The sequence below is a fragment of the Amblyraja radiata genome, chromosome 3 (assembly GCF_010909765.2).
Source record: "Amblyraja radiata isolate CabotCenter1 chromosome 3, sAmbRad1.1.pri, whole genome shotgun sequence".
NCBI classification, from domain to species: Eukaryota; Metazoa; Chordata; class Chondrichthyes; order Rajiformes; family Rajidae; genus Amblyraja; species Amblyraja radiata.
Genome location: NC_045958.1, coordinates 113,825,055 through 113,850,086, shown reverse-complemented (window position 1 = coordinate 113,850,086; position 25,032 = coordinate 113,825,055). Strand labels below are relative to the sequence as shown.

At 47.1% G+C, this 25,032-nt stretch overlaps 1 long non-coding RNA gene across 1 annotated transcript; it reads left to right on the top strand.

Annotated features, from left to right (window-relative positions):
- The first annotated feature begins 4,904 nt into the window (after positions 1-4,904).
- LOC116970724 lies at positions 4,905-24,389 on the top strand. The gene is made up of 3 exons (XR_004411290.1): positions 4,905-4,998; positions 15,124-15,130; positions 24,380-24,389. It is a non-coding gene; the product is annotated as an uncharacterized LOC116970724 (long non-coding RNA).
- Positions 24,390-25,032: the final 643 nt, after the last annotated feature.

The window sequence follows — 25,032 nt, the reverse complement described above, 5'->3', positions numbered from 1 at the left end:
GTTGCTTCATGGCCTGGTTCGGCAACTCGAGTACCCAGTAGTGAGTACCACAGAAGACTGCAGAAAGTTGTGAACACAGCCCAGTCCATCAACGGCTCTGATCTCCCCACCATCAAAGGGATTTACCAGATGTGCTACCTCATCAGAGACCCACACCATCCTGGCCTCACACTCATTTCACCCCTGCCATCAGGAAGAAGGTACAGGAGCCTGAAAACTGTAACGTCCATGTTCAGGAACAGCCTCTTTCAGTCCTTTAAAATTTCTTTTAGTACGTTAAAATGTTTTGTTTGGAGGTCTATTCTTTTTCTGTGCGTGGGGGGGGGGGTGGGTGTGGGGTGGGGGAAATAGTATTTCTTGTCCCTACCTGGCCGGAGAGGCAGCTTTCCTCCAAGCAGCATCTTCGACCTGTCCTCGCGGCCTACCATCGGGGTCTGGAGCGGCTTTTCCTGAGAGAACCGGCCAGAACCACGGCTTCGGTGGCGGCACAGCGCTGGAGTGCTATCGCGGAGCGGAGCGGGCGATGCCTTGCCCGGGTCGCCACGCTGGAGCTCCGGTGTACTGATCAGGGACTGTGGTGTGGCCAGCCGCAGGCGGCGGCGCTTACCTTAAACATCGCAGAGCCTGGGATCTCTCAGTGGTGGAGATCGCCAGTGGTGGAGCTCCATCCAGCGCGGCCTGTTGGCTTCGGAAGCCGCGGTCTCCCGTAAGGATGCGGCCGTTCCAGGCATCTCAAGCCGCTGAGAGGGTTCTCCCGACGCCGGAGCACCATCACCCGGCGAGAACGGCCTGAAACATCCAGCCGTAGCGTTGACTGTGGAGGCCTCAGTAGGCCCGACTATGGGTGGACAAGGGGGATGGGGACTGGACTTTGTGCCTTCCCTCACAGTTGTGGGATGATGTTTTTATGTTTTATGTAAAATTTCTTTATAATGTTATGTTGTATTCTTATTAATGTGCTGTAATGGCAACTAGAATTTCACTGCACCAATTGGTGTATGAAACAATAAATGAACCTTATGAACCTTATATATGGGTGTGTGTATATATACACACAGTGAACTATTTTTATTTGTTAATTTTATTGTTTACGGTGTACTATGTTTACTTATTCTGTTGTGTTACTGCATGGAAGCATTTCATTGGTCTATCTGGAACATATGACAATAAAACACTCTCGACCATTGACTCTTGTTTCTTCCAGACAACCAGTGAACAGACACAGAAACGTCTGCAAAGTGATCGCTGTTATTCGCATTCAAAGACATTCGTCATTGTCCAAGGACATATTTCCATAGTCGTACAATGCAAAGTGCTGGAGTAACTCAGCAGGTCAGGCAGCATCTTTGGAGAACATGAATAGGCAATATTTCGGAAGGGTGCCGACATTAAACGTCGCCTATCCATAGATACTCCAGCACCTTGTGTCTTTCTCTGCATGTAAAATTATTTGTTGCAGAGCCAAGGAACTTATTCAACTTGACTTAAGACCTGAGTCTGAAGAAGGGTCTCGACCCATAAAGTCACCCATTCATTCTCTCCAGAGATGCTGCCTGTCCCGCTGAGTTACTCCAGCTTTTTGTGTCTATCTTCAGTTTAAACCAGCATCTGTGGTTTCTTCACACACATTAAGACTAAGCATGTTTGTGCAGAACTAGTCGTTGGTGATATTGGTTTCAATGCTGAAAACTCTCACCGAGGTCTGTAACACCAGGCCGAGTGGAACAGCAAAGTACGACCATGCACGACACCTGGAGGCTGCAGCGAATCGTCCGATCAGCAGAGAAGGTTATTGGCTGCAACCTTCCCTCCATTGATGAACTGTACACTGCAAGGGCCAGGAAGCGAGTGGGCAAGATAATCTCTGACCCCTCTCATCCTGGCCACAAATTCTTTGAATCACTTCCCTCTGGAAGGCGACTCCGGATTGTCAAAGCTGCCACAGCCAGACATAAAAACAGTTTTTATCCACGAGTAGTTGCTCTACTCAACAGCCAAAAATCTGTAGCCTCCCTTTGATCTGGTATTTTGTTGGTTCACATGCTTGATCAATGGTGTTTTACATTAATGTTTTATTATTATTAATGTTTAGTGTTTTCTGAGTCATTCGTAACTGTCACTGTATGTCATGTTGTTACTTGTGGGCGGAGCACCAAGGCAAATTCCTTGTATGTAAATACTTGGCCAATAAACTTACTTACTTACTTACTTATTCCCACAGCACCCTCTATTATTCCAAACCTTTATCATCAGAAGGGCAAAAAGGGGCCAGGAGATAGCTCTGGCGGATAGCATAAATGACAAACCCAAAAGATTTTATAAATACATTAGGTGGAAAAGGGTAACTAGAGAGAGAGTGGGACCTCTCATGACTAAAAGCGGTCACCTCTGTGTGGAGCCACAGGAGATGGGCAAGGTCCTTAATGAATATTTCTCCTCAGATTTTACCAAAGAGAAAGACAGTAGGACGGAGGAGTCACTGGAGCAGTCAGTGGAAGTATCATGAGAGCAGTCAGGGTTACCGCCAAGGATGTACTGTAGGTACTGTCATGTTTGAAGGTAGACAAATATAACCATATAACCATATAACAATTACAGCACGGAAACAGGCCATCTCAGCCCTTCTAGTCCGTGCCGAACACTTATTCTCCACTCGGCCCATTTACCTGCACTCAGACCATCACCCTCCATTCCTTTCCCGTTCATATAACTATCCAATTTATTTTTAAATTATAAAATCAAACCTGCCTCCACCACTTCCACTGGAAGCTCATTCCACACAGCTACCACTCTCTGAGTAAAGAAGTTCCCCCTCATGTTACCCCTAAACTTCTGTCCCTTAATTCTCAAGTCATGTCCTCTTGTTTGAATCTTCCCCACTCTCAGTGGGAAAAGCTTAACCACGTCAACTCTGTCTATCCCTCTCATCATTTTAAAGACCTCTATCAAGTCCCCCCTTAACATTTGCGCTCCAAAGAATAAAGACCTAACTTGTTCAACCTTTCTCTGTAACTTAGTTGCTGAAAACCAGGCAACATTCTGGTAAATCTCCTCTGTACTCTCTCTATTTTGTTGACATCCTTCCTATAATTAGGCGACCAAAATTGTACACCATACTCCAGAATTGGCCTCACCAATGCCTTGTACAATTTTAACATTACATCCCAACTTCTATACTCAATGCTCTGATTTATAAAGGCCAGCACACCAAAAGCTTTCTTTACCACCCGGGGCCTGATCAGATATGTCCGAGGACATTGCGGGAAACTAGAGAGAGAATTGCGGGAGCCCTGGTTGAAATTTATGAGTCGTCCTTAATTACAGGAGAGGTGCCAGACGTATTTGAGGGTGGAAAATGTTGTACCTCTTTTCAAGAAGGGATGCAGGGAAAATGCTGGGAACTATAGGCCGGTGAGCTTAACATCTGTAGTTGGTAAATTACTGAAGATTATTCTGAGGGATACGATATACTGGCATTTGGATGGGCAAGGGCTGATTAAAGACAGTCAGCATGGTTTTGTACTTGGTACGTCGAGTCTCGCAAATCTGATTGATTTATTTGAAGACGTGAGCAAAAAGGTTGATGAAAGCAGATCTGTAGATGTTGTGTACATGGACTTTAATAAGGCATTTGACAAGGTGCCACATGGTGGGCTGCTCTGGAAGGTTAGATCTCGTGGGATCCAAGGGGAGACAGCTGAATGGATATCAAATTGGCTCCATTGAAGGAAGCAGAGGGTGATGGTGGAAGATTGCTTCTCAGAATGGAGGCCTGTGACTAGTGGTGTGCCTCAGGATTTGGTGCTGGGCCCGTTACTGTTTGTCAACTACATCAATGATTTGGATGAGAACATACAGGGCAAGATTAGATAGTTTGCTGATGATACAAAAGTTAGTGGTTTTGCAGGTAGTGAAGATAGTTGTGAACGATTGCAGCAGGTTCTGGATCATTTGACCAGGTGGGCGGAAGAATGGTTGATGGAATTTAATGCAGAAAAGTGTGAGGTGTTGCACTTTCGGATGTCGAACAAGGGCAGGACATACACAGTTAATGGTAGACCTCTGGGTAGTGTTGTAGAGCAGAGGGATCTAGGAGTACAAGTGCATGGTTCCATGAAGGTCGAGTCACAGGTAGATAAGGTGGTCAAAAAGGCTTTTGGCACTTTGGCCTTCATCAGTCAGAGTATTGAGTATAGAAGATGTGAGGTCATGTTGCAGTTGTATAAGACGTTGGTGAGACTGATTTTAGAATATTGTGTTCAGTACTGGGCACCATGTTATAGGAAAGATTTTGTCAAGCTTGAAAGGGTTCAGAAAAGATTTACGAGGAATTTTCATGACTAGAGGGTGTGATCTATAGGGAGAGTTTGAGTAGGCTGGGTCTCTATTCCATGAAGGATGAGGGGAGATCTTATAGAGGTATACAAAATCATGAGAGGAATAGATCAGGTAGATGCGCAGAGTCTTTTACCCACAGTAGGGGAATCGAGGACCAGAGGACTTAGGTTCATGGTGAAGGGGAAAGGATGTAATAGGCATCCGAGGGGTAACTTTTTCCCAAAGGGTGGTGGGTGTATGGAACAAGCTGCCAGAGGAGGTAGTTGAGGCTGGGACTATCCCATCGTTTAAGAAACAGTTGGACAGGTACATGGATAGGACAGGTTTGGAGGGTTATGGACCAAGCGCAGGCAAGTGGGACTAGGGTAGATGGGATATTGATGGCCAGTGTGGGCGAGTTGGGCCAAAGGGCTTGTTTCCACACTGTGTTGCTCTTTGAGAGAGACTGGAGTTTTTCTATTGAGCTGAAAATCTGTACAGATCTAATGTGCATTCCTTGGTATTTGCACTTTCATTATGGCCGTTCAGCCAACTCTTGCATCTAGGACCGGAATACACTCAGAATTAAAGGACGTTCCTGTCAGAACGAGATGATCATGAATTTCTTTAGTCAGAGGGTGGTGAATCTGTAGAATTGATTGCCACCAAAGGCTGTGGAGAGTGAGCAAAGAACACATGAAAAAGAGTTGGAAGAACACTGTGCAGACTCCTATGCAGCGATAGACTTCCTGCCTCTCAGCGCTAGACACCCGGGTTCGATCCTGACCTCGGGTGCTGTCTGTGTGGAGTTTGCATGTTCTCCCAGTGACCGCGTGGGTTTTCTCTGGGTGCTCCGATTTCCTTCCCACATCCCAAAGACGTGCGGGTTTGTAGATTAATTTTCCTCTGCATAATTGCCTCTAATGTGTAGGGAATGGATGCAAAGGTGGCAAGCGGTGTAACACAGAACTAACGTGAATGGGTGATGGATGGTCGGAGTGGACTCGGTGGGCCGAAGGGCCTGTTTCCATGTTGTAGCTTTCAATTCAATTAATCATTTAGATTATGGCAATATTTTTTTAGGTTTCACTATAGGAAGGCATGATCGCAAGATGCCACCGGCAATTGTGTTTAGTTAAGGAGAAAGCCTGGGAGTTTTTCCATAGAAGCTGAAGATGAAAATGCATAGAGGTGTAAAGGTTTGGAATAATAGAGGTTGCATGGTCGTACTTTGCTGGTCTACTCGGCCTGGTGTTACAGACCTCGGCGAGAGTTCTCAGCATTGAAACCAATATCACCAACGACTAGTTCTCCACAAACATGCCTAGTCTTAATATGTATGAAGAAACCACAGATGCTGGTTTAAACCAAAGATAGACACAAAAAGCTGGAGTAACTCAGCGGGACAGGCAGCATCTCTGGAGAGAATGAATGGGTGCCTTTCCGGGTCTATTGTGGTTCAGAGCTTATTTGAGGCTGTCGTGTTTAATAGCCGAATGGCTGTAGGGAATAGACCATAGGTACAGGAGTAGGCCATTCGGCCCTTCGTGACAGCACCGCCATTCAATGTGATCCTAGCTGATCATCCACAATCAGTACCTCATTCCTGCCTTCTCCCCATATCCCCTGACTCCGCTATCTTTAAGAGGCCTATCAAGCTCTCTCTTGAAAGTATCCAGAGAACCGGCCTCCACCGCCCTCTGAGGCAGAGAATTCCACAGACTCACAACTCTCTGTGTGAAAACGTGTTTCCTCATCTCCGTTCAAAATGTCTTACCCCTTATTCTTAAACTGTGGACCCTGGTTCTGGTCTCCCCCAACATCGGGAACATGTTTCCTGCCTCTAGCGTGTCCTAACCCTTAATCTATATTACTAAATCTCTGATCTTGACCGCTTTTGGCCTACTGTGCTGCGATTTCCGACAGAACGCCGCCACCTATGGCCGTCATTTTTGGCCACCTCGCCCAGAGCCCCCCTCCGCCTTACGGGTGCGGAGGATTTTTCCCATCGATGACAAATCAGAGAGATATTAATGTTTTTTTTTAAATCACCATTCTCTCTGCTGCCCCTGCTGGAGGGAGGGGGAGGGACTATAAAACCAGGAAGTGGTGTGACTCACTCTCTGCAATATGGATGAAGCCAAGGGCCACATCTCTCTGAGCTCTGAAGAACACTGAACAAATGTCTACACAACTGTGAGTACCCTTAATGTGGTTTGAAAATGAAAATATCGTTTGTTTGAAGTTAAAGGGCACTGCCTGCAAATGGTTGTTTGGATGCTTTGGCTTGAAGTTGAAAGGCAATACTTACTGCAAATGGTGGCATGAAGTTGAAAGGCACTGCAAATGGTGGCTTGGGTGCTTTGGCTTGAAGTTGAAATGCACTATTTACTGCAAATGGTGGCTTGGGAGCTTTGGTTTAAAGTTCAAAATACACTACTTACTGCAAATGGTGGCTTGGGAGCTTTGGCTTGAAGTTTAAAAAAAATCACCATTCTCTCTGCTGCACTTGCTGGAGGGAGGGGGAGGGACTATAAAACCTGGAAGTGGTGTGCCTCACTCACTCTCTGCAATATGGATGAAGCTAAGGGTCACGTCTCTCTGAGCTCTGAATAACACTGAACAAATGTCTACACAACTGTGAGTACCCTTAATGTGGTTTGAAAATGAAAATATGGTTTGTTTGAGTTAAAAGGCACTGCCTGCAAATGGTTGTTTGGATGCTTTGGCTTGAAGTTGAAAGGCAATACTTACTGCAAATGGTGGCATGAAGTTGAAAGGCACTACTTACTGCAAATGGTGGCTTGGGTGCTTTGGCTTGAAGTTGAAATGCACTATTTCCTGCAAATGTTGGCTTGGGAGCTTTGGTTTAAAGTTTTTAAAAATCACCATTTTCTCTGGTGCACCTGCTGGAGGGAGGAGGAGGGATTATAAAACCAGGAAGTGGTGTGCCTCACTCACTCTCTGCAATATGGGTGAAGCCAAGGGTCACGTCTCTCTGAGCTCTGAATAACACTGAACAAATGTCTACACAACTGTGAGTACCCTTAATGTGGTTTGAAAATGAAAATATGGTTTGTTTGAAGTAAAAAGGCACTGCCTGCAAATGGTTGTTTGGATGCTTTGGCTTGAAGTTGAAAGGCAATACTTACTGCAAATGGTGGCATGAAGTTGAAAGGTACTACTTACTGCAAATGGTGGCTTGGGTGCTTTGGCTTGAAATTGAAATGCACTATTTCCTGCAAATGGTGGCTTGGGAGCTTTGGTTTAAAGTTCAAAATACACTACTTACTGCAAATGGTGGCTTGGGTGTTTTGGCCTGAAGTTGAAAGGCCCTACTTACCGCAAATGGTGGCTTGGGAGCTTTGGCTTGAAGTTGAAAGGCACTACTTACTCCAAATGGTGGCTTGGGTGTTTTGCTTGAAGTTGAAAGGCACTACTTACTGCACATGGTCGCTTGGGTGCTTTGGCTTGAAGTTGAAAGGCACTACTTACTGCAAATGGTGGCTTGTGTGATTTGGCTTGAAGTTGAAAAGCGTTACTTACTGCAAATGGTGGCTTGGGTGCTTTGGCTTGAAGTTGAAAGGCAGTACTTACTGCAAATGGTGGCTTGGGTGCTTTGGTTTGAGGTTGGAAGGCATTACTTACTGCAAATGGTGGCTTGGGTGCTTTGCTTGAAATTGAAAGGCACTACTTAATGCAAATGGTGACTTGGGAGCTTTGGCTTGAAGTTAAAAAAAAATCACCATTCTCTCTGCTGCACCTGCTGGAGGGAGGGGGAGGGACTATAAACCCAGGAGTGGTGTGCCTCACTCATTCTCTGCAAGATGGATGAAGCCAAAGGTCACATCTCTCTGAGCTCTGAATGACACTGAACAAATGTCTACACAACTGTGAGTACCCTTAATGTGGTTTGAAAATGAAAATATGTTTTTTTGAAGTAAAAGGGCACTGCCTGCAAATGGTTGTTTTGGGTGCTTTGGCTTGAAGTTGAAAGGCACTACTTACTGCCAATGGTGGCTTGGGAGCTTTGGTTTAAATTTGAAAGGCACTACTTACTGCAAATGGTGGCTTGGGTGCTTTGGCTTGAAGTTGAAAGGCACTACTTACTGCAAATGGGGGCTTGGATGCTTTGGCTTGAAGTTGAAAGGCATTACTTACTGCAAATGGTGGCTTGGGTGCTTTGGCTTGAAGTTGAAAGGCACTACTTACTGCAAATGGTGGCTTGGCTGCTTTGGCTTGAGGTTGAAAGGCATCACTTACTGCAAATGGTGGCTTGGGTGCTTTGGCTTGAAGTTGTAAGGCACTGCTTGAAGTTGTAAGGCACTACTTACAGCAAATGGTGGTGGGTGATTTGGCTTGAAGTTGAAAGGCACTTCTTACTGAAATGGTGGCTTGGGTGCTTTGGCTTGAGGTTGAAAGGCACTACTTACTGCAAATGGGGGCATGAACTTGAAAGTCACTACTTACTGCAAATCGTGGCTTGGGTGCTTTGGCTTGAAGTTGAAAGGCACTACTTACTGCAAATGATGGCTTGGGAGCTTTGATTTAAAGTTGAAAGGAACTCCTTACTGCAAATGGTGGCTTGGGTGCTTTGGCTTGAGGTTGATCAAGATCAAGATCAAGATCAAGATACATTTAATTGTCACATGTGCCAGATGGCACAGGGAAATGAAATTCCCATACAGCCACACAATAAAAATAAAGAACACAACACACTATAGAATTTGACATAAAACATCCCCACACAGCAGAATCAAAGTTTCCCACTGTGAGGGAAGGCACCAAAGTCAGTCTCTTCCTCCACTGTTCCTCGTGGTCAGGGCCTCCCCAAGCCCTCCGCAGTTGCAGCTACGGGCGGCCCAATGTCCAGGACCGCTCGCCGGGGTGATACAAGTCCGACGTCGGGGCTGCGGGACGTCCTCAGCGGCGTGGACACCAGAGTCGGCCCCCTCCTACCGGAGTCGGCGGCTTCCAAAGTCCGCAGGCCGCGCCGGGTGGAGACTGCTGCTGTAGGCCCTCTGCAAGGCGCCCCAGGACTCCACGATGTTGTTCAGCGCCGCCCGCGTTGGAAGCTCTCCGCACCAGAGCTCCACGATGTTGGAGCAACGGGCCAGTGCTCCGGAGCTCCAAACGGCGACCCAGGTAGGCATCGCCCGCTCCGCGGTGACTCCAGCACTGCGCCGCCGCTGTAGCAGCCCCGGTCCGGTTCCCGGTCCCCGGCAGGAAAGGCCGCTCCGATCCAGCTGATAGGCCGCGAGGACGAGACTCGGAGAAATAGTTGCGTCCCCGCCAGGAAGAGACTGGGAGACGGTTTCCCCCTTACCCTGCCCCCCTCCCCCACATAGAAAGGTAAAGGTTCCCGCCCAAAACAGACTTTGGACTAACTGAAAATTAAAAAAAATATAGAAATGACAGACAGGCTGTAGGCAGAGGCTGCTGCCAGTACAGCGCCCCTAGAGGGATGAAAGGCACTACTTACTGCAAATGGCGGCTTGGCACTTACTTCCTGTTTGCACTGTATATTGATTTTAGATAAAACACTACACTTACGGCTGTGATTTTTGGCCATCTTACTCAGTCCCCCCCCCCCGCTGAGCAGGTGCAGAGAATTCTTCCCATCAATGAAAAATAAGTGTTATTAGTGTGTAAAAAATGTTGAGAATCTCTCTCCTGTCAATCACGCCCTGAAAGCCACACCTTTTCCGGTGGGAGGGGGAGGGGTTATAAAACCCAGAAGTGTGGGTGTGGCTCAGTCTCTGCATGATGGGGGAGGGAGAGATCATGACTGAGCTGTGAATCAACTGAACACACTGAATGTCTACTGAATTGTGAGTTTGGTGTTTTGTGTGGTTTTATGGTGGTTTCACCCTGCATGAAATGGTATGAAGCTGCATTTTAATTTGGTGGCCTTGGACCCTGCTTGAAGTGGAATAAAACTGCACTGAATTTGGTGGCCTTGCACCCTGCTGAAAGTGGTATGAAACTGCACTTGTATTTGGTGGCCTTGGATCCAGCTTGAAGTGGTATGAAACTGCACTTGAATTCGGTGGCCTTGCACCCTGCTTGAAGTGGTTGGAAACTGCACTTGAATTTGGTGGCCTTGCACCCTGCTCATAGTGGTAAGAAACTGCACTTGAATTTGGTGGCCTTGAACCCTGCTTGAAATGGTAGGAACATGGATTTGAATTTGGTGGACTTGCACCTTGCTTGAAATGGTAGGAACATGGATTTGAATTTGGTGGACTTGCACCCTGCTTGAAATGGTAGGAACATGGATTTGAATTTGGTGGACTTGCACTCTGCTTGAAATGGAATTTCAAGGAATAGTCATGAGTCAACTGCTAGCCCACCAGCCGTGAGTGAGTTGCCAGCAGATTGGAATTGGTGCAGAGGTGGAATATTGCGTCGGGGGACCAGCCCTCCCGTGTGAACATGGGACCCAACGGGTCCCACTTAGTCTTGTAATCTTATATGTTTCAATAGGATATCCTCTCATCCTTCTAAATACCAGAGTATACAAGCCCAGCCGCTCCATTCCCTCAGCATATGACAGTCCCGCCATCCCGGGAATTAACCATGTGAAGCTACTCTGCACTCCCTCAATAGCAAGAATGCCCTTCCTCAAATTAGGGGACCAAAACTGCACACAATACTCCAGGTGTGATCTCACTAGGGCCCTGTACAACTGCAGAAGGACCTCTTTGCGCCTATATTTAACTCCTCTTGCTATGAAGGTCAACATGCTTTCTGAGAAGATTATGGAGATTCACTGCCTGCTGTACCTGCATGCTTACTTTCATTGACTGATGAACAAGGACCCCCCAGATCCCGTTGTACTTCCCCTTTTCCCAACTTGACATCTGCCATGCATCTGCCCACTCACCCAACCTATCCAAGGCACCCTGCATTCTCATAGCCTCCTCCTCACAGTTCACACTGCCACTAAGAAGCTGTTCCTGAACCTGGACGTTACAGTTTTCAGGTTCCTGTACCTTCTTCCCGATGGCAGGGGTGAAATGAGTGTGAGGCCAGGATGGTGTGGGGCTCTGATGAGGTAGCACATCTGGTAAATCCCTTTGATGGTGGGGAGGTCTGAGCCGTTGACGGACTGGGCTGTGTTCACTACTTTCTGCAGTCTTCTTCACTACTGGGCACTCAAGTACCAGGCCATGAAGCAACCAGTCAATATGTTCTCCACTGTACACCTGTAGAAGTTCAGGAGAATACTCTGACATTCCGAATCTCCATAATCTTCTCAGGAAGTAGAGGAGTTGATGGGCCTTTTTTATAATAGCATCAGTGTGCTGAGTCCAGGATAGATCTTAGGAAATATGCACGTCCAGGAATTTGAGGTTTTTGACTCTCTCCACCATTGTCCTGTCGATATAGACAGAATCGTGGGCCGGGCGTGTATCATGTCTATAGCAGGTATACCACTTACAAAAAGGTTTTGCATAGTGCAAACTCTGTGCCAACCACTTTGAATTTATTTGCAAAATGAATTGCAGCTCCTTTTCCTGGATTCCATGATACGTTCTGAAGAAGCTCTGTGTGTATTCAGCATGACCTGCAGCTGTTATATTACCCGGAAACTAAACTGCAGGTCAGTATTTGTGCTGAAGAGAGTTACCTGCATCGAGAACCTTTCATCTATAATGACCTGGGCATCATTTCAATCCCTAAATGTCACCTTTCATGCGGGAGGGGCCGCTTTCACAGACTTGACCGTGAGCAGCTCCCGCGTTTAACCAGGGCTCTGGGAACTCGGCATAAGCTGGGGATGAGGAGGCTTCCAGAGGGAAGGCAGGGACAACTTAGAATCCAGCAGCAGAGTGGCTCCGTTAATGGATTCATTCCACAATGAGTTCAGTTCGGTAACAAGCCCCCCTCTCCTCCCCCCACCTCACTCCCTCCCCTCTCCCCCCCTTCTCCACTCCCCCCTTCTCCACCCCCTCTCCTACCCCCCTCTTCTCCACCCCCTCTCCTACCCCCCCCCCCTCAATCCCTCCCTCTCCCCCCCTTCTCCACTCCCCCCTTCTCCACAGCCCCTTCTCCACCACCTCTTCTCCACCCCCCTTTCTCCCCCCTCTCTCCCCCCCTCACCCCTTCGCTCCTCCCATCCATATCCCCCTCTCACCCCTCCCCCCTCTCACCCCCTCCCCGTCCCCTCCCACACCTCTCCCTCTCCCTTCCCCCCACCTCTCCCCCTCCCTTCCCCCACCTCTCCCCCTCCCTTCCCCCCACCTCTCCCCCTCCCTTCCCCCACATCTCCCCCTCCCTTTCCCCCACCTCTCCCCCTCCCTACCCCCCACCTCCCCCCCTCCCTTCCCCCCACCTCTCCCCCTCCCTTCCCCCCCACCTCTCCCCCTCCCTTCTCACCCTCCCTCTCCTCCCCTCCACCCCCTCTCCCTCTGTCTCTTGCCCTTCTCTCTGTCTCTGCCCCTCTCTCTCTGTCTCTGCCCCTTCTCTTTCTGCCCTCACCCTCTACCCCCCCCCCCCCCCCCCCTCCCGCTCTAGAAGCGCCTGCGAGTTGGGGGCTATGCGTCAGTAGATAGGGCCATTATGTGGTAAAAGGAGCAAATTAATAATATTAATATAATATCAAGGGGGTAGTTAGCGTGTGTGCGGGGGGGTAGTTAGTGTGTGTGATGCCGCATGCTCCCCCCCCCACCCGCAACCGCATGTTGGGGGACTTGGTCTAGTAAAATTATAAAAGGACTGGGCATGCTAGATGCAGGAGAAATGTTCCCAATGTTGGGAGAGTCCAGAACCAGGGACCACAGTCTTAGAATAAAGGGGAGGTCATTTAAGACTGAGGTGAGAAAAACCTTTTTCACCCAGTGAGTTGTGAATTTGTGGAATTCCCTGCCACAGAGGGCAGTGGAGGCCAAATCACTGGATGGATTTAAGAGAGAGTTAGATAGAGTTCTAGGGGCTAGTGGAATCAAGGGATATGGGGAGAAGGCAGGCACGGGTTATTGATTGGGGACGATCAGCCACAATCACAATGAATGGCGGTGCAGGCTCAAAGGGCCGAATGGTGCAGCCTGACCTGCTGAGTTGCCCCAGCAACTTTGCGTTCTACAACTATGTAAATATGTCCTTGCAGAGTGACGAATGTCTTCGAATGCAAATAAAATGACCACTTTGCATATGTTTCTGAGTATGTGTTCACTTGTGGCGGCACGGTGGTGCAGCGGTAGAGCTGGTCCCTCACAGCGCCAGAGACCCGCGTTCAATCCAGACTACAGGTGCTGTCTGTGTGGAGTTTGTACGTTCTTCCCGTGACCGTATGGGTTTTCTCCGGGTGCTCTGGTTTCCTTCCAAGCTCTAAAGACGTACAGGTTTGTAGGTGAACTGGCTTCGGTAAAGATTGTAAATTGTCCCAAGTGTGTAGGATGGCACTAGTGTACAAGGTGGTCGCTGGTCGGCGTGGGCACGGTGGGCGAAGGGCCAGTTTCCGAGCTGCATCTCTAAACTAGGCTAAACTAGTTGTCTGAAAGAAACACCATGTGGATAGCTGGTGCATAGAGCAAAAACTGTGCCAACCATTTCAAAGTTGCAATGAAATGGCAGCTGAATTTATCATCTATATTCAGCTGGATTTTATAGCAAATTATGAAGAAGCTGTGTGTGTATTCAGCATGACGTGTAGCTGTTATATTGCCCAGAAACTAAACTACAGGTCAGTATTTGTGCTGAAGAGAGTTACCTGCATCGATAACCTTTTATCTATAATGACCTGGGCAACATGTCAATCCCTAAATGTCACACCTTGGCTTCTGTAAATTGTCCCACGTGTGTAGGTTAGTGCTAGTGTATGGGCGACATCTGGTCGGTGCCGACGTGGGGGACCGAAGGGCCAGTTTTCACGCTGTATCTCTAAATGGATCGGGTTATGGGAGACTCTAGGTCCTTGTAGATCAACCAGAATAGACTGTTCAATAAAGAATGGAAGGTTTGCAACATAAGATCATCAGTGATAGGAGTAGAATTAGGCCATTCAGCCCATAAAGTCTACTCCACCATTCAATCATGGCTGATCTATCTCTCCCTCCTCACCCCATACTCCTGCCTTCTCCTCATAACCTCTGACACCCGTACTAATCAAGAATCTATCTATCTCAAGCTTAAAAATATCAATTGTCGGCCTCCGCAACCTTCTGTGGCAAAGAATTCCACAGATTCACCACCCCCTGACTAAAGAAATTCTTCCTCATCTCCTTCCGACAGGAACGCTATTCGGGTCCTTGACGCAAGAGTTGGCTGAACGCGAATAATGAAAGTCCAAATACCTAGGAATGCACATTAGATCTGTACAGATTTTCAGCTTCTATAGAAAAACTCCAGTCTCTCTCCTTAACTAAACGCCATTGCCGGTGGCATCTACAGAGAGGAATACCTGTCAGGTGCGATGTGTATGAAGCAAAATGTCTTTAGACATCTGGTTGAAAGTATTAAATGTTCTGTGGATGTCATCAAGCCACCCGCATGAAAGGTGTGACATTTAGGGATTGACATGATGCCCAGGTCATAATAGATGAAAGGTTATCGATGCAGGTGACTCTCTTGAGCACAGATACTGACCTGCAGTTTAGTTTCCGGGCAATATAACAGCTACACGTCATGCTGAATATTCTTCAGAACTTATTGTGGAATCCAGGAAGAGGACCTGCAATCCTTTTTGCAAATCAATTGAAAGTGGTTGGCACAGAGTTTGCACTATGCAAAAACTTTTTATAAGTGGTATACCTGCTATACACATGATACACGCCTGGCCCACGATTCTGTCTATATCGACAGGACAATGGTAGAGAGAGTCAAAAACCTCTAATTCCTGGACGTGCATATTTCCGAAGATCTATCCTGGACCCAGCACACTGATGCAATTATAAAGAAGGCACATCAACTCTTCTACTTCCTGAGAAGATTATGGAGATTCGGAATGTCAGAGTATTCTCCTGAACTTCTACAGGTGTACAGTGGAGAACATATTGACAGGTTGCATCATGGCCTGGTTCGGCAACTTGAGTGATCAGTAGTGAAGAAGACTGCAGAAAGTTGTGAACACAGCCCAGTCCATCAACGGCTCAGATCTCCCCACCATCAAAGGGATTTACCAGAATTGCTGCCTCATCAGAGACCCACACCATCCTGGCCTCACACTCATTTCACCCCTGCCATCAGGAAGAAGGTAGAGGAACCTGAAAACTGTAACGTCCAGGTTCAGGAACAGCCACTTCCCTACAGTCATTCGGCTATTAAACACTACAACCTCAAATTAGCTCTGAACTACATAGACTATTATTTTTTGTGTGTGTTTATATATATCAATATATTATATCACTTACGGAGTGATTTTGGCCATCTTACTCAGAGACCCCCTTCGCTGCGCAGGACTAGAGGATTTTTCCCATCAATGAAAAATAAAAGAGGTATTAGTGTTTAAAAAATGTTGAGATTCTCTCTCGTGAATACCACGCTCCTTCCAGAGGGACTATAACACCCAGAAGTGTTGAGTGCCTCATTCAGGCACTGCAAGATGGGGGGAGCGAGAGGGTCACGTCTCACAGTCTGAGCTGTGAATAACACTGAACACATGTCCACTAAACTATGAGTGTGGATTTACTGACCTTGAATGCCCTTAATGTGGTTTGAAAATGAAAATGTGGTTGGTTTGAAAGAAAGCACTGCAAATGGTGGTCGGTTTGAAATAAAGCACAGCAAATGGTGGTCGGTTTGAAATAAAGCACTGCAAATTGTGGTCGGTTTGAAATAAAGCACATGATTAAAAGTCTAAACTTGACAACTTCCTGTTTGCATTGTATATTGATTTTAGATAAAATGCTACCACTTACAGCTGTGATGTTTCACCATCTTACTCAATCCCCCTACGGTCATCAGGTGCAGAGGATTCTTCCCATCAATGAACAATAAAAGTGTTATTAGTGTTTAAAAAAATGTTGAGAATCTCTCTCCTGTCAATCATGCCATGAAGGCCACGCCTGTTAAACTGAGTTCTTTTGCCAGTCTAATTCAATAGACAATAGACAATAGGTGCAGGAGGAGGCCCTTCGGCCCTTCGAGCCAGCACCGCCATTCAATGTGATCATGGCTGATCATCCCCAATCAGTACCCCATTCCAACTTTCTCCCCATATCCTCTGACTCTGCTATTTTTAGAGCCCTATCTAGCTCTCTCTTGAAAGCATCCGGAGAACCTGCCTCCACCGCCCTCTGAGGCAGAGAATTCCACAGACTCACCACTCTCTGTGAGAAAAAGTGTTTCCTCGTCTCCGTTCTAAATGGCTTACTCCTTATTCTTAAACTGTGACCCCTGGTTCTGGACTCCCCCAACATCGGGAACATGTTTCCTGCCTCTAGTGTGTCCAAGCCCTTAACAATCTTATATGTTTCAATGAGATACCCTCTCATCCTTCTAAACTCCAGAGTGTACAAACCCAGCTGCTCCATTCTCTCAGCATATGACAGTCCCACCAACCCGGGAATTAACCTTGTAAACCTATGCTGCACTCCCTCAATAGCAAGAATGTCCTTCCTCAAATTAGGGGACCAAAACTGCACACAATACTCCAGATGTGGTCTCACTAGGGCTCTGTACAACTGCAGAAGGACCTCTTTGCTCCTATATTCAATTCCTCTTGTTATAAAGGCCAACATGCCATTCGCTTTCTTCTCTTTCTGCTGTACCTGCATGCTTACTTTCATAGACTGATGTAGACATAGACATAGATATAGAAAATAGGTGCAGGAGGAGGCAATTCAGCCCTTCGAGCCAGCACCGCCATTCATTGTGATCATGGCTGATCGTCCCCTATCAATAACTCGTGCCTGCCTTCTCCCCATATCCCTTGACTCCACTAGCCCCTAGGGCTCTATCTAACTCTCTCTTAAATTCATCCAGTGACTTGGCCTCCACTGCCCTCTGTGTGAAAAAGTTTTTTCTCACCTCTGTCTTAAACGACCTCCCCGTTATTCTAAAACTGTGGCCCCTGGTTCTGTACAAGGACCGCCAGATCCCCTTTTCCCAACTTGACGCCATTTAGATAGTAATCTGCCTTCCTGTTTTTGCTACCAAAGTGGATAACCTCACATTTATCTGTATTAAACTTCATGTGCCATGCATCTGCCCACTCCCCCAACCTGTCTAAGTCACCCTGCATTCTCATAGAAACATAGAAACATAGAAATTAGGTGCAGGAGCAGGCCATTCGGCCCTTCGAGCCCGCACCGCCATTCATTATGATCATGGCTGATCATGCAACTCAGTATCCTGTACCTGCCTTCTCTCCATACACCCTGATCCCTTTAGCCACAAGGGCCACATCTAACTCCCTCTTAAATATATCCAACTGGCCTCAACTACCTTCTGTGGCAGAGAATTCCAGACATTCACCACTCTCTGTGTGAAAAATGTTTTTCTCATCTTGGTCCTAAAAGATTTCCCCCTTATCCTTAAACTATGACCCTTTGTTCTGGACTTCCCCACCATCGGGAACAATCTTCCTGCATCTAGCCTGTCCAACCCCTTAAGAATTTTGTAAGTTTCTATAAGATCCCCCCTCAATCTTCTAAATTCTAGCAAGTACAAGCCGAGTCTATCCAGTCTTTCTTCATATGAAAGTCCTGACATCCCAGGAATGAGTCTGGTGAACCTTCTCTGTACTCCTTAGCTCTCTGTTCTCATAGCATCCTCCTCACAATTCACACTGCCATCCAGCTTTGTGCTAATGTTACTTTGAATCCCTTCATCCAAATCATTGATGTATATTGTAAATAGCTGCGGTCCCAGCACCGAGCCGTGCGGTACCCCACTAGTCACAGCCTGCCATTCCGAAAGGGACCCGTTAATCCCTACTTTGTTTCCTGTCTGCCAACCACTTCTCTATCCATGTCAGCACTCTACCCCCAATACCATGTGCCCTAATTTTGCTGACTAATCTCCTATGTGGGATCTTATCAAATGTTTTCTGAAAGTCCACGTACACTACATCCACTGGCTCTCCCTTGTCCATTTTCCTAGTTACATCTTCAAAAAATTCCAGAAGATTAGTCAAGCATGATTTCCCCATCGTAAATCCATGCTGACTCGGACCGATCCTGTTACTGCTATCCAAATGTGCGGCTATCTCATCTTTTATAATTGACTCCAGCATCTTCCCCACCAACGTGGCAGGCTAACTGGTCTATAATTCCCCGTTTTCTCTCTCCCGCCTTTCTTAAAAAGTGGGATAACATTAGCTTCCCTCCAATCCACAGGGACTGATCCTGAGTCTATAGAGCATTGGAAAATTATCACCAAAGCATCCACGATTTCTAGAGCCACTTCCTTAAGTACCCTGGGATGCAGACCATCAGGCCCTGGGGATTTATCAGCCTTCAGTCCCATCAGTCTATCCAACACCATTTCTTGCCTAATGTGGATTTCCTTCAGTTCCTCTGTCACCCCAGATCCTCTGGCCACTACTATATCAGGAAGATTTTTTGTGTCCTCCTTAGTGAAGACAGATCCAAAGTACCTGTTCTTCTTATCTGCCATTTCCTTGTTCCCCATAATAAATTCACCTCCGTTCCCCATAATAAATTCACCTTTTTCGGTCTTCAAGTGTCCAACTTTGGTCTTAACTAATTTTTTCCTCTTCACATACCTAAAGAAGCTTAATATTCTTGGCTAGCTTACCTTCGTACCTCATCTTTTCTCCCCGTATTGTCTTTTTGGTTATCTTCTGTTGTTCTTTAAACATTACCCAATCCCCTTGCTTCCCGCTCATCTTTGCTACGTTGTACTTCTTCGCTATAATTTTTATACTGTCCCTGACGTCCCTTTCTCCCCTTGGAATCTTTCTTCCTCCTAGGAATGAACTGATCCTGCACCTTCTGTATTATTCCTGGAAACACCTGCCATTTTTGTTCCACTGTCATCCCTGCTAGTGTATCTTTCCAGTCAACGTTGGCCAGCTCCTCCCTCATGGCCCCATAGTCCCCTTTATTCAACTGTGACATTGACACCTCCGATCTACTCTTCTCCCTCTCCAATTGTAGATTAAACCTGACCATGTTATGGTCACTGCCTCCTAATGGCTCATTAACCTCGAGGTCCTTTATCAAATCCGGTTCATTACATAATACCAGATCCAGAATTGCCTTCTCCCTGGTGGGCTCCAATACAAGCTGTTCAAAGAATCCATCACGAAGGCACTCTGCAAAGTTCCTTTCTTGGGGTCCAGTACCATCCTGATTTTCCCAGTCTACCTGCATGTTGAAATCTCCCATAACAACCACAGCATTACTTTTACTACATGCCAATTTTACTTCGGAGTCACGTGAGTGACTACGTGAAGAACCCGCTCAGTGCGCAGGCGCGGCATTACGCCAGCAGTGCAACAGCGGCTGCCACGGGAATTAGGCGCTCCCGCTACAGAATGAAACGGACCGTCAGGTGAGTATCCTGAGGTCGGGTTTTTCTTTTACAGGTGAGCCTTTTGCTGCTTGTGTTTTTACAGGCAGAGAAAAAGGCTCTGGAACAAAACTGTCCCCCGTTTTCCCGTTGGGGAGGGGGGCAGCAACGGGCGGTAGGAGCGTTACCCGGTGTTCCGTAATTCCCCGGCACCGTGCCGAGGCCAGCCCGCTAGTACCTGAAGCAGCGGGCTGGACGCATAGCCACTCGAGAGGCATCCGGCAGGTGTTCCCGATGTCGGACGGGACGTCTCTCCACCCGCACGGGGGGAGAGAGAGCCGCCTGAGCCGCTGGAGCGGCTCACGGAGCAGATGCCTGCGAGACGCGCTGCTTGAGGGGCGCTCTCGCTACTACAAGGCACAAAAGCTCCAGAAGAACCTGTCCCCCGCTCGACTCCAGCGGAGGAGCTTTCCATTGCAGGGGGGGGCAGCAACAGGCGGTAGGAACAATTACCGGTCGCACCGCTATCCCCATCACCGCGCCGAGCCCAGTCCCGCTAGTGCCTGAACTGCGGGCTGGATGTCTAGCCATCCGAACAGGCATCCGGCCAGTGGCGTCCGATTCGTCGGACGGGGACATGTCTCCACCTAAATGGAGGAGAGACAGCCGCCTGAGCTGCATCCAACAGCAATTGGAGCAGCTCCAACGAGATGCGCAGAAAGAGCGCTCTCGCGGAGGGAGGTCAGGCACCCCCTCCACAGTGCTTCATGCACTGCCCTTTGCTCCCTCATTACTGGAGGCTAGCATTGGTGACCAGGGCTGGGCTGGTCTGGAACAGGGGCAGGCGGACGAATTCGGGAGTATGCCAGGGGTGCAGGAACATGAAGAGCTGTTGGGTGTGATGGACTGCTTGTAGCAACCCCACGGGCTGGAGCACCGCTGGAACCAAGAATGGCGGCCAGCATCAACCATTACTGGAAAAGGTGCTCGCTGAGGTGCTGAAACAACACAGCACCAGAAAACGGTGAGGCCCTCAAAGTAAAAAGTGCCAACAGCCAAATCTGGGGGCATGTGGGTCACACATCCAGACCCAAGAACTCAAGCTACAGCGGATCCTAAGGCTCCTGACGTCAGCCATCACAGCCTTTGCTCGTTCCGTGGAGACCACGGAGATGGATACCTGCCAGCAGGATGTGCTGGCATTAATGTGTACCATACAATTTGAGATCAACAATCTCCGGAGGGAAACATAAGACCTGCCCTCAATCCCAAATTTGCTGGCTTGTGTAAAGCCCCAGCTGCGGAGACGGACGCGCTGCTATTTGGGAAAGATTTCAATAAAAAACTGAAGGAGATGCAGGAAGCATCAAAAACCTTCGGCCTAATGAGGGCAGGCCCCGGGACGAGCAAACCAAGACCTCCGATACCCAAGCGGCAGCACCCCACGGCATCCACCAGTTGACGTCCGCAATATGGGACTGGTGAACGCTTGGGGTCCGCACATTATCCCCAAAGATCTTTCAGATCAGGGCCCGCAGCGGACCCTCTGGAAAATGCGCCTCCCCCCAACATCGCCAGCACGTCAGAACAAAATCTTCAGGAAAATGAAGAAACAGAATCGCCAATAACCATGGAGGTAGGTGGGTCTGGTCCCTACCAGCATATAGAGAATAAGGGTGCTTTATTAACAGGGGGGAGATTACACTTGTTTAAAGAAGCATGGGGTATGGTCACGAGTGACAAGTATATACTCAACAACATTACAGGATATAAAATACAATTCATGTCAGAAAAAACGCCGCCAGTTCAACAATGGCCCCAAAGGGTATTTCTCCCTCCGTCAAAGAGAAACATGAGGGACAAGCTGAACTGGTGAGACATATCACAAAGGGGGTCATCGAAAAGACCAAACATGAACCTTTGGAATTTGTATCGAATATATTCACTAAAACCAAAAAAGATGGTGTCTGTCGCATCATCATTGACTTAACATCACTAAACAAATTTGTTAAGTATATACATTTCAAAATGGAGACATATGTTACTGCCAAACAACTGAATTCCAAAGGACACTTCATGGCAAGCATTTATCTTAAAGATGCTTACTATCTAGTACCCATATACAAGGATCATCGCAGATACCTAAATTTATCTGGATGGTACAAAGCATTGCCCTATGGGTGAACTTCAGCCCAAGATTATTCACCAAAATATTGAACCCAGCCATGGCAATACTAAGAAAACAAAAACATATTGTCATGGCATATCTGGAGGATATTCTGATAGTAGGGAAAACGATGGAATTGGCTGTGGCAGCAGTATCAGCTACAAAACAGCTCCTCGAAACTCTGGGGTTCGTCCTACATCCAGATAAATCTAAGTTGAAGCCATCCACTATCATGGACTACCTGGGCTTCACAATTAACTCAGTCCATATGACTGTTACCTTGCCAAAGGCAAAAATGGTTGAATTAGCACAATCATGCAACAAATTAATGGTCAACGAGCGACCAACTATTCGACAAGTAGCAAGAATAATTGGGGAAATGGTAGCAGCATTTCCGGCTACACAATTCGGACCTTTGCACTATCAAAAAATTTACAGAGAGCAAAGGTACGGGCAATAAAACGACATACAGGTCACTATGATCGTGTCATGAACTTACCCACTGAAGCAATATCAGAGCTACAGTGGTGGGCAGAAAACGTTTGGCATAGTTTCAGCCCTATCTTTATCACTAACCCTACTTTAGTTATTCAAACAGATGCCAGTGCTCAAGGCTGGGGAGCGACTAACTCCATATCCAGCACAAGTGGTAGATGGACTAAACTAGAGTCATCATTACTACTTACACTGGGCATTAACTATCTAGAGATGTTGGGCGCCTTTTATGGTTTAAAAGCATATTTATCTAATATGCAGCACTTGCATGTTCGGTTACAAATTGGTAAATACTACGGTGATGGCTTATATTAACCATATGGGTGGCATAAAATCATTATCATGCGACAAATTGGTCAACATGATTTGGCAATGGTATGTCGAAAGACATATTTGGCTATCAGCTACTTACCTACCAGGTAAGCTAAACACCCATGCCATGAGAAAATTAAACGCCTGGGTTGCAAGTTTGAACAGACCTTACCTGGAACTGGGATTGTCCAAACAAACCATCACCACCATGTCGGCATCCCTTCGAACATCCACCAAGAGGCAGTACTTAACCAGCATCAAAAAAGGGAGAAGTACTGCCAGGAAACATGGACAACATACGCAACAGCTACAGCCACCAACATACTGGAGTTCCTGGCCATCTACACCACAATGTAGGGATCAGCTACAGTGCCATCAACAACCAGCGCCAGGACAACAGGCGATGGGATCCCATCCACTGGTGGTAAAACTGATGAAGGGCATTTACAATATCAAGCCCTAAGCCCAGGTATACCCATATTTGGGATATCAGTGTGGTCCTGACATATCTCAGGGAATGGCCACCAGCCAGATCCCCCGGCCTCGAGCAAGCTACACTAAAGACGCTCATGTTGATGGCACTTGTATCCGCTCAGAGGGTCCAGTCACTACACCTATTGCGACTGGACAACATGATCACAGCTCCAGACCAGATCTGTCGTTATCCAGCGACTGGTCAAACAGAGCAGACCAGGAACACCTAATCCAGTCGTGGCTTACCCACCAGAACCACGGTTATGTGCCATGACCCACCTACTATCCTACATAGACACAACCAGAATATTCAAGGGAGATGAAAAGCCTTGTGGGTCAGTCACAAAAACCTTATGGTGGGGTACGAGCCAAACCATTGCGAGATGGCTCAAGCAGGTGCTAGAAACTGCTGGGATAAACACTAACATGTACAAATTTTATTCCACCAGGGCAGCATCCATGTCGACGGCTAAAGAATGGACATGCCTATAGACCACATCCTGGCTACAGCAGGATGGTGGGAAGGGAAAAGACTGTTCAGAAATTTTATAATAAGCCGTTGGCAAAACCTGGTTTATTTGCAGTAAAGATTTACGAACTGCAAATATTTAATTTAAGCCCAGGAGAGCAACTTAATTCTTTGTTGTTATTGTTTAAAAAATACCATTGTGTTTTTCTACAAATAGACTCATTGGTTCATTACGATAACACTTCCTCCCTCAAGAACTTCGGCAGTGAGTGAAATGAAACTGTTACACGGTTAGAAATCACAGAGCTTTGAAATCTTCACGTAGTCACTCACGTGACTCCGAAGTAAAATAGTAAGATTAAACGAGAACTTACAAGTTTGAAGTTTGATCTGTATTTTATGAGGAGTTACGATGAGGGATTACGTGCCCTCCGCTCCCACCCTCATTATATGGATCAAACTAATAAATTGATGTCTCCTTATCTTTACTATGTTTACTTCAAAATAACTGTGTCTATCTGTGATTCCACACCGCTGCTTGGAAGTATGCCGCGCCTGCGCACTGAGCGGGTTCTTCACGTAATCCCTCATCGTAACTCCACATAAAATACAGATCAAACTTCAAACTGGTAAGTTCTCGTTTAATCTTACTATTTTAACTCCTGATTCAACTTACACCCTATGTCCAGGCTACTGTTTGGGGGCCTGTAGATTAGTCCCATTAGGGTATTTTTACCCTTACAATTCCTTAGTTCTATCCATACTGACTCCACATCTCCTGTTTCAATGTCACCCCTTGCAAGGGACTGAATTTCATTACTCACCAACAGGGCAACCCCACCCCCCTGCCCACCTGTCTGTCTTTTCGATAGGAGGTATAACCTTTGAATATTCAGTTCCCAGCCCTGGCCCTCTTGCAGCCATGTCTCAGTAATTCCCACAACATCATACTTGCCAGTTTCTAACTGAGCCTCAAGCTCGTCCACTTTATTCCTTATACTTCGCGCATTCATATACAGTACTTTGACCTCGCTCGCAATTGGCCCTGTCCTTACTCTGTTGTCCATTCTCAAGCTTTCCTTCCCATTAATTTGAGAATCTTTTGTAATTTTTCCTGTAGCCACTTCCCCTTCAACTCCATCTTTATACTCCGTATTTGTCAATCCCTCCCCCCCACTATTTAGTTTAAACCCACACGTATAGCCCAAGCAAACCTGCCTGCCAGAATGTCGGTCCCCCTCCAGTTAAGGTGTAACCCGTCCCTTTTGTACAGGTCGCCCCTACCCCAGAAGAGATCCCAGTGGTCTATAAATCTAAATCCTTGTTCCCTGCACCAGCCCCTCAGCCACACATTCAGATCCCCTATCTCCCTGTTCCT